This window comes from Oculina patagonica, chromosome 1 (genome assembly GCF_052425735.1).
Source record: "Oculina patagonica isolate OP01 chromosome 1, crgOcupat, whole genome shotgun sequence".
NCBI lineage: Eukaryota > Metazoa > Cnidaria > Anthozoa > Scleractinia > Oculinidae > Oculina > Oculina patagonica.
Genome location: NC_135758.1, coordinates 24,880,277 through 24,898,834, shown reverse-complemented (window position 1 = coordinate 24,898,834; position 18,558 = coordinate 24,880,277). Strand labels below are relative to the sequence as shown.

At 38.0% G+C, this 18,558-nt stretch overlaps 1 long non-coding RNA gene across 5 annotated transcripts in view; it reads left to right on the top strand.

Annotated features, from left to right (window-relative positions):
* LOC144644085 (uncharacterized) overlaps positions 1 to 18,558 on the top strand; it is a 100,420-nt gene continuing 81,862 nt past the window's right edge. Inside the window, exons 1-4 of one of the 5 annotated variants that reach the window (XR_013569041.1) lie at positions 1 to 108; positions 2,956 to 3,058; positions 3,442 to 3,545; positions 4,265 to 4,445. This is a non-coding gene — a long non-coding RNA (uncharacterized LOC144644085). Of the gene's footprint in view, positions 109 to 1,337; positions 1,419 to 2,286; positions 2,731 to 2,955; positions 3,059 to 3,441; positions 3,546 to 4,264; positions 4,446 to 18,558 lie in introns of those variants that run through there. The other 4 variants (XR_013569043.1, XR_013569044.1, XR_013569032.1 and 1 more) reach the window with 4 other exon arrangements.

Genomic DNA, 18,558 nt, shown 5'->3' with positions numbered 1-18,558 from the left:
GCTACACTGCCGCTAGATCAGAAGTCACTTAGCTTCGTTCGTCTTGGAACTGCTTCCGAAAAAGCTGATACACGAAAAAAGATCATTCACAGTCTTAGAAAAGGTAAGGTAAGATAAGCAACTCATAATGTTTGCAATTTGCTGGCAGTTTCTCTATGAAGTTAAGACATTCAAGTTAGAAAACAAAAAAAAAAAAAATCAATATTTCCCTTTAAGTAGCGACAGTGGCGACATCTTGAATAACCAGAACGCCAAACCATAAAGGTGCGGTATGGAAGAAGTGCAAAAGCTTTAAACTGGATTCACCATACTTCCGAAAAACCAGAAAAGAGCCAAAACTAATACTTCATATAGAAATCTTTTCGCGACAACGTAATTTCGCGATTTTAGAAAGGGATCATTTTATTACCTAAATTTTCATGATTTTTATAGCTTTTGGTGTTAGTTGGAATGAGTTCTTATCAAAGACGAGACTGGTAGAGCTTTTATAATAATAATTTGTTATCACGTGTAGGCTTGGACAAATTCTACTCATGAATTGACATTTTCTGTCTGCCGGCAGTGCTCGTAAAAATTGCGCTTTCTGCTGAAATTTCCTGCTCGGGCAACGGAAATCTGCTAACGTTGAAAGATTAATATGTTTTGAAAGCGCGGTCGCGAGCGCGCGCTTTTCTAAGTAACTAATACTATGCGACGCAAGAGGGATTTTTTTTTCATTTTGTATTATTTTATATCTTTTGTGCTATTGATTTTTCTGACTTTTCATAATTGCGCGAATCTCATCGCCAACTTTATTTGCCAAAGAGAAAACTTAGCCACAGCTGTCAGTTTATAAGCAGTCACCTTTAAAATTATCTTATCGACCCTTGCTAATTTTAGTCAGATAAGCTTTTATCCCGGGGCAACGTAACAAAACGTTATGACTCTCTCGCCTATTTAACTGTTCAGAATGTAAAATGATTAGAAAAACCATGCATTGTCTAGTCTTAGCTTTACAGACTTTACAGAACGCCCGCGCAAAACGCAAGTCTAAAAATAATCGTAAACGGCTGGTTCACAAACACATTATACAAATGCCTACAGGGAAAAACTTTTGCTTCTAGCTTGTTCAAAAATTCTTCTTCTTCAATTTAAAGTAAAGCATGATTGTACTCCAGTTGAGTGTTGATATAAACAACCGAGCTGTTTACTGCTAACAATTACTGATATTATGTCTACTGGACGAGTAGTCAAGCGTATCTTTGGCCGCGCGCGCTTTTTCTTTAATTGATTTTTCATTAATTATGCAATTCATACCCTATAAACCTTATTGCCACACTGCCGCGAGATCAGAAGTCACTAAACTTCGTCCGTCTTGGAACTGCTTCCGAGAAAGCTGATACATGAGAAATACCACTCACAAGCTAAGAAAATTCAAGGTCTGATTAGCAACTCATAATGTTTTTGCGATTTGCTGCAGTTTCTCTATGAAGTTATAAAGGTCTATAAACATTCAAGTTAGAAAACAAAATAACTGACACTGATTATCAATTCCCTTAAAGTAGGGACAGTGGGGACATCTAAAATAACTAGACCGCCAAACCATTAAGATATGATTTGGAAGGAGTGCAAAAGTTTGAAACTGAGTTCACAATACATTCCGAAACCAGAAAAAAGCCAAAACTTATACCTCATATAGAGAACTTTTCACGACAACATAATTTCGCGAGTTTATAAAGGGGACGTTTCAATACTTAAACTTTCATGATTATTTATAGCTTTTTGAGCTTTTCGTGTTAGTTAGTATGATTTTTTTTTATCAAAGACGAGAATAGTCGCGCTTTTTATATTAATAATTTGTTTTCACGTGTGGGCTTGGACAAATTCTCCTCATAAATTGACATTTTCTTCATGCGGCAGTGTTCGTAAAAATCGCGTTTCTGCTTAATATTTCCTGCTCGGGCAACGGAAAACTGCTAACGTTGAAATAGTTTGTTTTGAAAGCGCGGTCGCGAGCGCGCGAGTTTCTAAGTAGCTAATGCTATGCGACGCAAGAGGGATATTTTTCATTTTGGTTTAACTTATATCTTTTGTGCTATTGAATTTTCTGACTTTTTATAATTGCGCGAATCGTGCTTAAACTCTGCTCGAAAATACCACGTCCAAAGGCACTGAATTATGCTCGAAATTTTGCCAGCAGAATTTACACAAGGTAAATGGTCCTATGCATCCCGCTATGGAAGAAAAGGGCACGTCTTTGCTGTTTCTAACATGTCTCAACCATTTAAATACACCCATTTCATTACTCTCCTAGAACTACTTCTACAGTTCTTTTGCTAGTATTGAGCGAGAAAAGTTGTGAGGCCAGCAATTCTGATTTGGCACCAAAACAAGGCACATGTACAGTCCATAGCTAGTTGAGTTGTCATCGTCGGTCGTTGATCATGGAAATATTCAGTGTGGTAAATAGCTTGCAGTAAACTTCCAGGCATACAGTTTAGGTTTACACAAGGAAAACAGAATAACGATCCCTTGATGTTTATTAATTAAGTACGTTGTCTGATATTTTGGCGCGAAATACATTTAACTTCAGTATGCGAATATTCGGGCGCGAGAAAAGAACACACACGTATATATATATAACTGTGTATAGGCATGAATAATTTGTGCTCGTAAATGGAGGGAGAAAGAGAGGGCTGAACGAAACGGACTGTAAATGGCGTGTACTTCAGTGGTCGACAGTGGGTGGAGGTGATTAACTTTGATAAATTTGCTGCCTTATGTGCACTTGCTCCAATACTAGCCTTAATACTAGCTTCAGTATTCTTTGCATTAGAAATGCTATCTCTCCTGAGGGATCCCACCCTAACTCTTTTTTGTTTAAATAAATAAATAACACAAAAACACCTGGACTAGGCACTTAGCTTTCTACTAAAAATGGACAATTAATTTTAAGATTTTTTGTTGAATCCACAGGATCAGGATGGACAAGCGTTTTGCCTTAGTTCTGTTGCTCGTGGTTACCATGACAACGGCAATGACGTTGAGGGACCGTTTTTTCTACAACGAGAACGATGAGGTACTATAAGACGATCACGGTAAAGTTAAAAACAACGTGAATCATTAGCGATGACAATGCCGGCTTTACGTGGTATATAATTTGTCAGTGACTCTGCGGATAATACTATGTATAAATATATTTGTATGTAATCTCATCAAATTTGGCCAACTGAGATTCAAAAGGATTGAACTTAAAAGACTTAACACTGTATTGCAAATAAAGTTACTAAAAAGTTAGGCTTTTAGCTTGTTCGTGATTTAAGCTTTTCCCTTTTCCTTTTCAGTGGATGGCCCCCGGAATCATTAAATGAAACTGCACAATCGCGGATGTGATTATTTTAAAATTTATCATCCTTTATTCTAATTATAGTATTTGTTATTTTTTTGGCATTATAAATCTAGGGTGAGGTCGACAAGGGATTCCTGCCCATAAGAGACCAAAGAGGATGCATCAGATGTGAACGTCGTTTCCTCTCTCCCGTTCAATGTTGCAACGGCCAAAAGTGGTAAGTCCATGAGCTGTCGCTTAGATTAGTGATATTAGAGAGCCGCCGTTTTTTTGTTTTCAGTGCCGCATGTATTGGCCATCATTAGTGACCTTTTTAGAACATTTATTGGACGTTTCCAATCTTCTCAAGGGTCTTGCAGATTTGCTTTGACTAGCTTGTATTTCGATTTGAAGACGTCGTTTTTAAAGCGACCTCGGAGCATTAGCCAAAATGGTAACCATGAAAACGGTCCTTACCGTAAAATCCTAAAGGGTAAGGAAATTACGGATTAAAGAAAGCTATCGTATCAGCTAATTAGCTACAGAGAGCAGGGTTAACAACCATTCCTGGAAATGCCCATATCCAAACACAAATGTTAAGAAACAAAAACGGTAATCAATATTATAATAAGCATGAAGCACTGTAGCTTTTATAACTCTTTTCTCTGTCAATCCGGGGCATTATTATCCACTTGCTGCTAGTTTAACACAGAAAAGAAAAAAAAAAAAAAGGGAAAAAAGTTAGGAATTTTTAAATAAAAAAAAAAATAATTCGAAAAAATTTAAAAAGAGATATTTATTCAGTTCAATATCATGTATTCACTATTAAACCATATTTGTTCCGTTTGCTATTTGTTCAGCATTCCTTGTTTTTTTGCCATAGTAAACGTCATATCGGAGGTTTCATTGTATAACATGTAATAATATATATACTTCTGTTCTTTCTCTTATAAACAGTAGTTTCCTTCATGGATGCTTCGACTGAGGGCTAATAGTACCCTCGCAGACCAAGGATCTTTGTAACTCTCAACGGGGTCCGCAAGAAAACTTCGTGCAGTTTTGTAATTATCACATCGTAGTATTTAATCTAACATTGTCATCTGTTTACAGAATATCAATAAATTGCACTAGACGATAAAGAAAATGACTGGCTCTTTTTTCACTTGTGAGTCTTTTAATAATTCCCTCATGTTTAAATTGTGGCGAAGATGAGTCTTGAACTTTTCTGTAGTTAGTTTGAAATGTAGAAAAGGTGTAAAAAAGCAAGCATTTATCAATTGTTCACCGAATTTATGTATGTAGGTTATGCATTACTGCTAATTATGAACGAAAACTCGGCTTTGGAAATAGCGGTTGATTTATTTGCTTGTATTGCAAGATAAAATAGATTTATTTGCACTTAAATTAAGATTTTTAGATCTTCGCTCAACGAAAATTAATCTATTTACATTGGGGGTGTGTTGATTGCGTGATTGAAGATCAAAAGGGTCTGAGCTTATTTCACATAAATCACGAGACACAGCAGAGACCTATTTTGAATGCAGACTCGTTGCAGTAACACTACTCAGCCTCGCTTTTGCGTAGACACTATATATTGTGGGTGTAACCTCTAGTTCGCCCTCTCAGTAGTTAAAAGCCTTCAGATAGTGCCTCCAAATCCTGCACTCAAGCAATCAACCCACCTCCACCCAGTATTAATCGGGCGACCGATCCGTGTTTTACCCTTTGGTAGTCGTGGTCGATAGTCTCTGTCGGCCAAAAACGACGGGAATAGCCTGGGCCTGCTACAAAACCGCTACGAGTGACGAATATCGCAATCGGTTTCATTTCAGTTTTGGCAGTAAATTGTTGTGGGCACACTGGGTCGACCTTAGGGCTACTCTGAAATCAGGTTCTATTCTTTGCTTCGCTGGAGGATAGATTAAAAAAATAAGGGGCAAAGTACTAATATTCACCATTGTGAAACTGTAGTTGCTTTGACAAGTTGAAGCTATTTTGTAAATAAAAGAGGTAACGTCATCCATGTCACGCAATGTTTTTGTGGCAACCAAGACGCTTTGCTGGTCTCTACAATAGCAGTGTGATTTGGCGGTACATTTTTTTAGGCGGACTCCACTTTAAAACCATTTTATATTTAGCAAGAAGTGCGTCGATTTTCATTTTCGCACAGATGGCCGTCAAAGTCGCCTGTCACAAAGAGTAAAATGTTTGCACATGTTTTGGATACTATTTAAGATTTGGTTAGTAAGACACAAGCAGGTAGGGTAACTTTAGTGCTAGGGTTACCCTAGCAGGAGGGTTACCTTAGCGCTCCCACATTTCTTCTTTATTTTATCGACGTGTTTACAAGGCAGCTAGGGTTACCCTAGCACTAGGGTAACCCTAGCTGAGCGCTAGGGTTACCTTAGCGCCAGGGTAACCCTAGCGCCTTGTAAACGCTCTGCTAGGGATTACTCGCCTACCCGGGACAACTTTATTTTGGCTCCAAGAAGCTAAATATGTTTACAAATACCGACAAAAACAAAAAAAAAAACTTCGAATTGTGACCAAGAAACATCGTGTTCATTCACAATTTGTCGTATTTTTGCACTGGAACGAAATTATTTTCGAATAACAGCTTCTTACGACAAAATTTTACAAGGTTAACTGAAGCGTAACCGGTGTAAGTTGACCCGGGTAGTAGGGTTACCCTACCTGCGAATTTTTGCTTGTAATTACCCCGGGCTATCTTTTAACCCTCTTGCTAGGGTAACCCTAGCACTAGGGTTACCATACCTGCTTGTAAACGTCAGCAAAGCATTGGCAATGTACAGTATTGGTGCGAACTTGAATGGAATTTTTTACGACATCGGTGAATTTATCGATGGAAAAATTGACTTCAAAATGAAAACTTTAAAGACGTGAAAACATTTGCTTAATCAAATTACATTCTGCACGAAATATTTTTGCACCCTTTTGTCGTTAATCTCAGTCGAATCATTCAATGTCTTCCTCAAGCTAGTTTAGCCCAGTTAAATGTGTCGAAAGGTGAACAATACTCGGCGGATTGCTCCTCACTGTAGATTTATAGTTTTGCTTAATTTCTTTTGTTTTGTTGTGGCGCCGCGAGTTTTGAAAACTTTGCCGATAACACTGATTTGGACTGTGAACTCTGATCACATGCGCGAGTCACACCACGCCGTGACGTCATCTATGCGTCTGTACTCTAAGAGATGACAGGCATCAACCAATCACAACGTGCGCAGTAGCTTTGTTATTGTAGAAACACTTATACAGCTCATGCAGACTGTGTGACTTACGCAAACCATCAACTGAGTGTTACTTAAGTGATTGCTTTTCCAGTGATTTTTACTGTACTGTACCCTGCCGTTCAAGTCATAGCAGATAATTGATTATTAATCATTCGATTTTTATTTATTTATTTATTTATTTGTTTATTTATTTTCTTATTTATTTCAAACACAGACACCAATCTGGTACTCATATCTTACTGAAACCATGGACTTGAAAGTGTCCATAGGCGTAATAGCACCTGAGACCTTACTACCCGAAAAAAAAAAAATGGCATGGGTTGAAAGCTGAATAAGAGGAATATATTGAGTACAAATCTTGCCTGCTTGCTTAAAGGATACATTAGTTCTTTATTTAATTTCGTGGCGTTGCCCGAAAATGCTAATGCACTGTATCCTTTATCTTCGGAAAAATTTTTTTATTTAATCTAGTTCAGCAAAAATTTAAGTGTTTTGGGGATGCCAATTTACTTTGTTTCCCTCTACTAGTTATACAAATTGTGAAACATTCAGGGATGAATCGGTTTTCGTTGAAAGTTTTCAGTTTTCAGCTAACCGTGAGAACTTACTATTTGAGTCAAAAGCATTAGCTTCTTCACATTTGTAACCGTATCGCATCTTTGTTTCAAGGTCGTACACTAGCTCAACCGCGCGCAAACGCTCAAGGTATGAAAAAGCTGATTGCAAATGAACAACTGAATCTAACTGAGGGGTCACGAAGAATTTGTGAGAAAAATCGAACATGATTATAGCAATTTGCAAAAGGAAACGAAAGCAGATGAATGAGAAATTTTACTTTTGAACTACAGAGTTTGGTATACTTCCAAAAATTTTTCGGTTGATGCAATTCGTTTTAAAAAACGTTTGTATTTTTTCTATGCTTGTTGCCCGAATTCTAAGCATTTTGCCCGAAATTTTTTGCCACTGAGGGGGCTGCAGCCTCCACTCGCCCCCCCCCCCGCCTCGTACGCCTATGAAAATGCCGTAAAAACGTGTTTCCAAAACATTATGACCTCTAAAATCTTGGGAAGAAAGCTCTCTCACTCGCTTTCCTCGTAAGTTTCATTCAACTCAAGAAGTGAACACCGCGCCTGAAATTTTCGCGCCTTCTCATACTATCACTTCGTTTACATCAAAATGAAATGTCCAGTCGATTTAAACTTGAGAAGAATTTAATAAAACAACTATTCCATTCGCCCTTGTTGGATACGAGTCGTTATAGCCAACTCGGCGCTTCGCGCCTCGTTGGCTATTTACTACCTCGTATCCAACGCGGGCTCATGGAATAATTGTTAAATAGCCGAGTAAAATGGCAAAAATACTAACAACTTGGCTTCTTATTGGTCGATTTAGGGCTCAAGGGGAAACTTCAAGCGACGTGCTGTTTTTCTTCTGGAGCGGGCTGCATGTAATCATTTTGCCTTGTGTTGATCGAAGAACGAATACCTCTCTTTTGGCCGAACTCCTTTGCCGATAATAAGGTAAGAAACAATTCCGAAAAACTGTGTGATTACTCAAATTCCTTTTAGTATCGACAGAAAAATTTCGAGTTCAATAATTGTTTTATAAAACCCGGGAAATGACCAAATGACCACGATACAAGCACTGCATTGCAAAAGCTTGCATGACACACGCTGTTTTGATTCGGAACATAACTTCACCTTATGCTTATACGTTTACTGGAACTCAGCGGGCCGATTCTAGTTTGAAGCGTGTTATAAGTAAGACAAATTGTAAGTACATTTGCTGGTGCGAAAAACAATGGCATTGATGGAAGATGAAGCAAGGATTTCGCTTCCATCCTTTGATTTTTAAATTATGCAGAGCTTATACTTCAAAGCGTAGTTATCCTTTATCAGAGAATGCAAGTAAGTTGTTGGCGCGAACTAATTGGGCACAAACACAGAGGCATTTAACGGCACAGGGCCGTTGTTTCCGAGAGAATTTCCGTATTTCTGTGTTTATCCTTATTCGGCATTTTTAGAACACTTTTAAATTAAAAGCCAACGGCACTTTATTAGCCGAAAAACAATAACATTACTTCACAAAGACGCTTGCTGGAATTAATGGAAGGCTCCTTTTTAGTTCCTGGGCTTTTGTATTCGTAATCAATTAAGATGGTAGTGTAATTCAATTACCGGAGTGCTTGGTAAAAGTAATGAGCTTTCGGAATGTTTACCTGGCTTAATAAAAAGTGAGTTGTATCTTTATTTAGTGCAATATGGTACGACTCGGCGCCCCATGATTGCGAAAAATGGGGTCGTTGAAGAACTCCTTAAGGGATTCATCTTTCTCAATCTACTAATTCCTTTGAAATATTCCGATGAAGGACACTAATTAAATACTGCGCACTGTTCAGTAGGAGACACGCAAACGGAATGATATAGTATTCAAAGTGCCAAAGTTTGTGTTCGTCTCAAGGACTAAAAAGTACAGAAATTTCAAATTACTGGAGCATTCCATGTCCGCATTTTGGAAACTTCTGTCCTAGTTGCATGATAAAAACTCCTTAATAAAAGGAACACTGAAGCAGAACACTCACTAATTTATGGAAAAAGTATTAATATTATAAACTGGTTTCTTTTTGGTCAAGTCAAGGGTGGGAAAACTTCTAGCGACGTGTCCTTTTAGCTTTGATAGCGGGTTGCATATGATCATTTGCCTTGTGTTGCTCGAAGAACGAAGATCTTTATCTTGCTTAAACGCCTTTAATTTACCAGGAGTAGAAATACTCCTAGTTGTTTCATGCTACAGAAACCCAACAATACCGCCAGCTACGCGGGATAGTTAACACTCAAAACATCAAAACACTTTAAGCCCCCCTTTTTTGCTTTAAAGAACTCCTTAGAGGATTCGTCTTTCTCGATCGACTGATTCCTTTGAAATATTCCGATGTATGGCACTTATTAAATACTGCGCACTGTTGTTAGGAGACACGCAAACGGAATGATACAGTATTCAAGATGCCAAAGTTTGTTTTCATCTCAAGGACTTAAAAGTACTGCAATTTCAAATTACTGGAGCATTCCATGTCCACATTCTGGAAGCTTCTATCTTAGTTGCGTGATCAAAGCTCCCTAATTAAAGGAACACTGAAGCAGAACACTCACTCATAAATGGCAAAAGCATTAATAAACTGGTTTCCTATTGGTCAAGTCAAGACTCAAGGGGTGGGACAACTTCGGAGCGATTTTACAATACCGGGCCACTTATTTACATATCTCTGAACGCTTTAAGAACGAAGCATAGTAGAAACAAAAGGAACCATTCAAATTCAATGACATGCAAATTAGTGGCCCGGTATTCTACAGTTTAGCCAAAACTTCAAGCGACGTGCCCTTTTCTTCGATAGCTGATTGCATATGATCATTTGCTTTGTCTTGCTCGAAGAACGAAGACCTCTTTGTTACTTAAACGCCCTCCAACAATAATAAGGTAAGAAATATTTTGGGCAAAGCTCAAACTTTTTCATTACTTTCATTTCTTTAATGTTGACGAAATGTTTCATTCTTTTAAATCTTCTGGCGGTAAAAGAACTGAAGTGCAAAAACTGACACGCGCTTTTTGGATTTGTATCATAACGCTGTATTGTGCAAAGTTATAAAACTGGAACTTCTGGCCGATTTTATAAAGCTGTGTGTTATATCTAAGACAAATTGTAGCACATTAGCTGGCTCGGAACACAGCTTGTTTAAATGGCAACCATAAAGAATAAAGCGAGATTTCGCTTCCGCCCTTTGATTTAAATGATGCAAAAGCTAATACTTCAGATACAGTAATCCATATGCACAATTAGTCTTTGCCGTTTCTAAATAGACGAATTCCTTTTAGTATCGACAAAAACATTTCGAGTTTAACAATTGTTTTATAACTGACCCGGGAAATGCCGGCTATACAAACAATGAATTGCAAAAGCTTGCATCACACACGCTGTTTTGATTCGGAACATAACTTCACTTCATGCTTATACGTTTACTGGAACTCAGCGGGCCGATTCTAATTTGCAGACAAATTGTAAGCACATTTGCTGGTTCGAAAAACAGTGGCATTGATGGAAGATAAAGCAAGGATTTCGCTCCCACCCTTTGATTTTTAAATGTATGCAGAGATTATGCTTCATAATGTAATTATACTTTTTTCAGAGAATGCAAGTAAGTTGTTGGCGCGAACTAATTGGCACAAACAGAGAGGTCTTTAACCACAGTGCCGTTGTTTCCCAGAAAATTTCCGTATTTCAGTAATTTCTGTGTTTATCATTATTCGGCATTTTAAAACACTTTTAAAAAGCCAACAGCACCTTATTAGCCGAAAAACAATAACTTTACTTTGCAAAGACGCTTGCTGGAAATAATGGAAGGCTCCTTTTTAGTTCCTGGCTTTTGTATTCGTAATCCATTAAGATGGTATTGTAATTCAATTACCAGAGTGCTTGGTAGAACTAATTAACTTTCAGAATGCTTACCTGGTTTAATTGAGATGTTTCGCATAAGGCCACTACACAGTGTTAATGATCCACTATTAGTGGATTTAGCAAAGATATCCAGGGTATCCAGGAGACCAGCCTTTCTTTTGTTGAAAGGACTTGAACAAAACTTTGTTGGGCAGAATATTTAATTGTAGTTGTTAGCAGTTAGAAACTTATGGCGCCATCCTAGGTGGTTTCGGCTAGTCGTTGTAAAACAACGTAAAACAAATTTTAAGCACATTTTCTGGTGCAGAAAACAGTGGCATTGATGGGAGATAAAGCATGTTTCCAAAACATTATGACCTCTCGCACTACCTCAACACCTCTCCCTACTCATTTATTATGATTTGATGTAAAGTTTTCTAGAACTTTGTGATTACAATTTCCTTTGAATCCCGTGGAATGATAACTGAACAGGCACTAAAGTGCAAAAGAGAAAACTCTCGATTGGAGTACAATATAGTTTTAAGGACCAAAACTGGGGTTCATTTCAAGGACTTAAAAATTCTGCAAGCTCAAATTACTGGAACATTTTATCGGAAAAAACTTATTAAAACATCAAAACACTTTAAGCCCCCCTTTTTTGCTTTAAAGAACTCCTTAGAGGAGTCGTCTTTCTCGATCGACTGATTCCTTTGAAATATTCCGATGTATGGCACTTATTAAATACTGCGCACTGTTGTTAGGAGACACGCAAACGGAATGATACAGTATTCAAGGTACCAAAGTTTGTTTTCATCTCAAGGACTTAAAAGTACTGCAATTTCAAATTACTGGAGCATTCCATGTCCACATTCTGGAAGCTTCTATCTTAGTTGCGTGATCAAAGCTCCCTAATTAAAGGAACACTGAAGCAGAACACTCACTCATAAATGGCAAAAGCATTAATAAACTGGTTTCCTATTGGTCAAGTCAAGACTCAAGGGGTGGGACAACTTCGGAGCGATTTTACAATACCGGGCCACTTATTCACATATCTCTGAACGCTTTAAGAACGAAGCATAGTAGAAACAAAAGGAACCATTTAAATTCAATGTCATTCAAATTAGTGGCCCGGTATTCTACAGTTTAGCCAAAACTTCAAGCGACGTGCCCTTTTCTTCGATAGCTGATTGCATATGATCATTTGCTTTGCCTTGCTCGAAGAACGAAGACCTCTTTGTTGCTTAAACGCCTTCCAACAATAATAAGGTAAGAAATATTTTGGGCAAAGCTCAAACTTTTTCATTACTTTCATTTCTTTAATGTTGACGAAATGTTTCATTCTTTTAAATCTTCTGGCGGTAAAAGAACTGAAGTGCAAAAACTGACACGCGCTTTTTGGATTTGTATCATAACGCTGTATTGTGCAAAGTTATAAAACTGGAACTTCTGGCCGATTTTATAAAGCTGTGTGTTATATCTAAGACAAATTGTAGCACATTAGCTGGCTCGGAACACAGCTTGTTTAAATGGCAACCATAAAGAATAAAGCGAGATTTCGCTTCCGCCCTTTGATTTAAATGATGCAAAAGCTAATACTTCAGATACAGTAATCCATATGCACAATTAGTCTTTGCCGTTTCTAAATAGACGAATTCCTTTTAGTATCGACAGAAACATTCATGGAAGGCGGGTGCCTCGGCTAACCGAGTTACCCGGCCAACCAAGCTACCCTGGGCGAGCCAACTTTTCATACGTTTCAAAACGTATTGAAGCCTTTACATGCTAGACGGGTAACCCGCCTTGCCGAGGCACTCGGTCTACTTGCCCGGGGCACCCTTCTAGGCGGGATAGCTTTTTGCCATGTAAACGGTTATGTTCGGGCTATCCCGGCTTGCCGGGATAAGTCTTTGCGTGTGTTTTTAAACTAACTTTGAAGTAAATGGCATAAAATGTATAAACTCTGGACCCAAACAGTGCTATTTGACCAAAATTAGTTTTATCGGTCGGCTGGGAAATATTTCTTCGAGCTACGAATGTAGTCACAGCTAATTAATTCGAAATTTTTATGGGAATGATTTTCCTAATTCACGAAACAACAAATTCAATTTCAATTGGGCGGCAAAAGACTGTTGAATTTCGTTTGAATTCCCCAAAAAATGAACGCAGTAAATTTCTAAGAACTTGCACATCAAAGTAAAATAGGTTTAAAGACGGCCAGCTATGATTATTCAGTAAAAAGTCACATTTTTCTTCGATCATTTGGAGCTACATTGTTTTCCCACGCCGTGACACGCTTCAATGACGCTGTCTCATCCCGGGTAGAAGGGCTATGAATTCTGCATGTAAAGGCGGGCTATGTTTCATCCCTTCTAGCTGGGTAACTCGGTTAGCCGGGGCACCCTCCCTCCATGTAAACAGGCCCTTATAAACTGACCCGGGAAATGCCGGCTGTACAAACAATGAATTGCAAAAGTTTGCATCACACACGCTGTTTTGATTCGGAACATAACTTCACTTCATGCTTATACGTTTACTGGAACTCAGCGGGCCGATTCTAATTTGCAGACAAATTGTAAGCACATTTGCTGGTGCGAAAACAAGTGGCATTGATGGAAGATAAAGCAAGGATTTCGCTTCCACCCTTTGATTTTTAAATGTATGCAGAGATTATGCTTCATAATGTAATTATACTTTTTTCAGAGAATGCAAGTAAGTTGTTGGCGCGAACTAATTGGCACACACAGAGAGGCCTTTAACCACAGGGCCGTTGTTTCCCAGAAAATTTCCGTATTTCAGTAATTTCTGTGTTTATCATTATTCGGCATTTTAAAACACTTTTAAAAAGCCAACAGCACCTTATTAGCCGAAAAACAATAACTTTACTTTGCAAAGACGCTTGCTGGAAATAATGGAAGGCTCCTTTTTAGTTCCTGGCTTTTGTATTCGTAATCCATTAAGATGGTATTGTAATTCAATTACCAGAGTGCTTGGTAGAACTAATTAACTTTCAGAATGCTTACCTGGTTTAATTGAGATGTTTCGCATAAGGTCACTACACAGTGTTAATGATCCACTATTAGTGGATTTAGCAAAGATATCCAGGAGACTAGCCTTTCTTTTGTTGAAAGGACTTGAACAAAACTTTGTTGGGCAGAATATTTAATTGTAGTTGTTAGCAGTTAGAAACTTATGGCGCCATCCTAGGTGGCTTCGGCCAGTCGTTGTAAAACAACGTAAAACAAATTTTAAGCACATTTTCTGGTGCAGAAAACAGTGGCATTGATGGAAGATAAAGCATGTTTCCAAAACATTATGACCTCTCGCACTACCTCAACACCTCTCCCTACTCATTTATTATGATTTGATGTAAAGTTTTCTAGAACTTTGTGATTACAATTTCCTTTGAATCCCGTGGAATGATAACTGAACAGGCACTAAAGTGCAAAAGAGAAAACTCTCGATTGGAGTACAATATAGTTTTAAGGACCAAAACTGGGGTTCATTTCAAGGACTTAAAAATTCTGCAAGCTCAAATTACTGGAACATTTTATCGGAAAAAACTTATTAAAACATCAAAACACTTTAAGCCCCCCTTTTTTGCTTTAAAGAACTCCTTAGAGGAGTCGTCTTTCTCGATCGACTGATTCCTTTGAAATATTCCGATGTATGGCACTTATTAAATACTGCGCACTGTTGTTAGGAGACACGCAAACGGAATGATACAGTATTCAAGGTACCAAAGTTTGTTTTCATCTCAAGGACTTAAAAGTACTGCAATTTCAAATTACTGGAGCATTCCATGTCCACATTCTGGAAGCTTCTATCTTAGTTGCGTGATCAAAGCTCCCTAATTAAAGGAACACTGAAGCAGAACACTCACTCATAAATGGCAAAAGCATTAATAAACTGGTTTCCTATTGGTCAAGTCAAGACTCAAGGGGTGGGACAACTTCGGAGCGATTTTACAATACCGGGCCACTTATTTACATATCTCTGAACGCTTTAAGAACGAAGCATAGTAGAAACAAAAGGAACCATTCAAATTCAATGACATGCAAATTAGTGGCCCGGTATTCTACAGTTTAGCCAAAACTTCAAGCGACGTGCCCTTTTCTTCGATAGCTGGTTGCATATGATCATTTGCTTTGTCTTGCTCGAAGAACGAAGACCTCTTTGTTGCTTAAACGCCTTCCAACAATAATAAGGTAAGAAATATTTTGGGCAAAGCTCAAACTTTTTCATTACTTTCATTTCTTTAATGTTGACGAAATTTTTCATTCTTTTAAATCTTCTGGCGGTACAAGAACTGAAGTGCAAAAACTGACACGCGCTTTTTGGATTTGTATCATAACGCTGTATTGTGCTAAGTTATAAAACTGGAACTTCTGGCCGATTTTATAAAGTTGTGTGTTATATCTAAGACAAATTGTAGCACATTGGCTGGCTCGGAACACAGATTGTTTAAATGGCAACCATAAAGAATAATGCGAGATTTCGCTTCCGCCCTTTGATTTAAATGATGCAAAAGCTAATACTTCAGATACAGTAATCCATATGCACAATTAATCTTTGCCGTTTCTAAATAGACGAATTCCTTTTAGTATCGACAGAAACATTTCGAGTTTAACAATTGTTTTATAAACTGACCCGGGAAATGCCGGCTGTACAAACAATGAATTGCAAAAGCTTGCATCACACACGCTGTTTTGATTCGGAACATAACTTCACTTCATGCTTATGCGTTTACTGGAACTCAGCGGGCCGATTCTAATTTGTTGACAAATTGTAAGCACATTTGCTGGTGCGAAAAACGGTGGCATTGATGGAAGATAAAGCAAGGATTTCGCTCCCACCCTTTGATTTTTAAATGTATGCAGAGATTATGCTTCATAATGTAATTATACTTTTTTCAGAGAATGCAAGTAAGTTGTTGGCGCGAACTAATTGGCACACACAGAGAGGCCTTTAACCACAGGGCCGTTGTTTCCCAGAAAATTTCCGTATTTCAGTAATTTCTGTGTTTATCATTATTCGGCATTTTAAAACACTTTTAAAAAGCCAACGGCACCTTATTAGCCAAAAAACAATAACTTTACTTCACAAAGACGCTTGCTGGAAATAATGGAAGGCTCCTTTTTAGTACTTGAGCTTTTGTATTCTTAATCTATTATGGTGTATAAATTCAATTACTGGAGTGCTTGGTAAAAGTAATAAGCTTTTAGAGTGTTTACGTGGGTTAAGAAGTTACTTGCCGACCTCACGTTCTTCGTTCAGTTTTATAGGAATCTTATATTTGTTGAATCATCGCGTTTTACTACACTCAAGTTAATGCAATAGTGTTTATCACAAGCTGTTTGGTTTTTAATTTATCGTACCGTAATGATTCGATTTAGCGCCCAAGGAGCTTATTTACTTTTGGCTCGTCAATGGAGGGTGCTTTTTTGAGACAGGACGCTTATTCGGGAGAGTGCGCTTATTAAATTTTTTTGAGAAACAACCAAATGTTCAAAACAAAACTTTAATAGATATTAAAATAACGAACAACAACAAAAACGGTAACAGTAGCAAATTGTTAAAAGTTCAGTTACTTTTAAAAGAATTGTTCATTTTGGCAGCAAATATATACATGTCCGGTACGGTGAATGTTCACGAGTCGACGTCGTTGACTTCATTTGGGACAGTTAGCCACAATGGGGGGCTTATTAGCATAAGGGCGCTTATAAGAATGGGGCGCTAACACATTTGAAGGGGGGGGGCGCTTATTCGAAAGGGGGCTCTTATTAGAAGGAGGGCGCTAAATCGAATCATTACGGTATTTAAGCCGAACTCGCGTTCACTGCTATGTTCAACAGGTTTGCTGACTCGGCGTGTTTATAGTTTGAATACTTTTGCTTACAGGAGTATTCTAGTTAATTAAGCCTAACTAACTTAGGGCGTATTTATTTGCAACAGACGCGTATACATGTCGTATTTCTAACGCGTACCCTGTTTCAAGGGATTTTATCCTGACTGTTTATCTTTGAAGAGATTATATCTAGTAAAATATCCCTAACTGGACAAGTAGCTTCCTTATAAATCATCACACTACATCTACATCTATATTGTGGGGGTCTTGCAAAGGGAGGCTTGCTCCCATCACTGCAAGACATTGAATAAAAAATAAAAAAAAAAATGTACATAATTGCAAGCGCCTAATTAATACCTTGGGAACGACAACATTTGAAGACATTTATTGCGTTGCCTAGCCTTATTAATTTTTAGTGGAGTATGAACTTGGAATTCCTTTGAAGATGAAGTCAACTTAGGGCCTGTTTATGTGGAGGAGAGTTGTCCCTGGTAGGAGGGTTACCCTCCATACCGAGCCACCCCGGGCGAGAGAGCTTTTCATACGTTTCTTTATAAATAGCTGCGAACTGTTTATATGAAAAATTCAGGGACAAGTTGACACATACGGAGCATGCGCAAATGCTGGAATCGGCCAAAACAACATCGAAGTCGGCGGTAAATTTGTCCAAAATGGTCCTCGTCGATGTTTCAGCGTTCCTGATTTTAGAAAAGGCCGCCACAATAGATATTTCAAAATAACTCTCGCCAGTCTTTTGAACCGACAGAGCCAAGTTTTGGCTCGGTCAACAGGGACAACTTTCTCATATAAACGCTCGGTAAAAGATAGCGTGGGGAGAGGGTAATCCTCCGACCAGGGACAACCCTCCTCCATATAAACAGACCCTTAGTCCCTTGTCAAAAGCTAGCGATGATTGCGAATGCATTACTTGCAAAAAATTTCGGACGTTTAATTTTCGGACACTTTTTATCTCATTTCGGACAAATTTCGGACACTTTGCTGAAACATAGCTAAAGTAAATTTGCGCCTACAAAAGATGAATTTGACTGAAACGACATATGTGAAAATGATAGTTTTACTGCACCCTCAAGGTTTAACAGATGCATCGAAGAGAAAATGATAAAAATTCTATCAAAACCGTTACGTATCTCAAGCATTGTCTCAACTAGAGTTCGTTCTATAATGGAAGCAAAAAGCTTTGGAGCACAAGGTGTTGCCTAATGATCTGCGACAAGATCTTTAGAAGGATCTTCTGGTTATAATATCTTACGGTGTCAGCTTCCACTATTCCTGCCATCGCAAAACCGTTTCATTTGACCCTTCCTTATTATATCTCAGGTTTGTTTTGGAGACGGTCGTGCAAACCAACAAGTCAGTGGATGTGTATCGGCACTTATGTGCATTATTTTTGTCACAATAAAAAAATAAAAAATAAAAAATTCCAGAAAACAAATAAAGAATAATCCTAGTTTTAGTTTAATTATGTACATTTTCCTTGAATACATGGGATCGCGTCGCCCAAGGAAGTACGTACTTAAAAGTTTTATGTTGTACTGTAAAAAAAATCGGACGCTTAAAATTTTGGACACTTATAATGTACTAAATTAAAATCGTCCGAAATTGTTTGCGAGTAATGTAGTTTTCCCGCAAAAACGTGGGTCTAAGAAAATTTTAAGCTGGTCTCGAAAATTTGAGTGGTAAAGAGTTTAAGGGGATCTATTTGTAA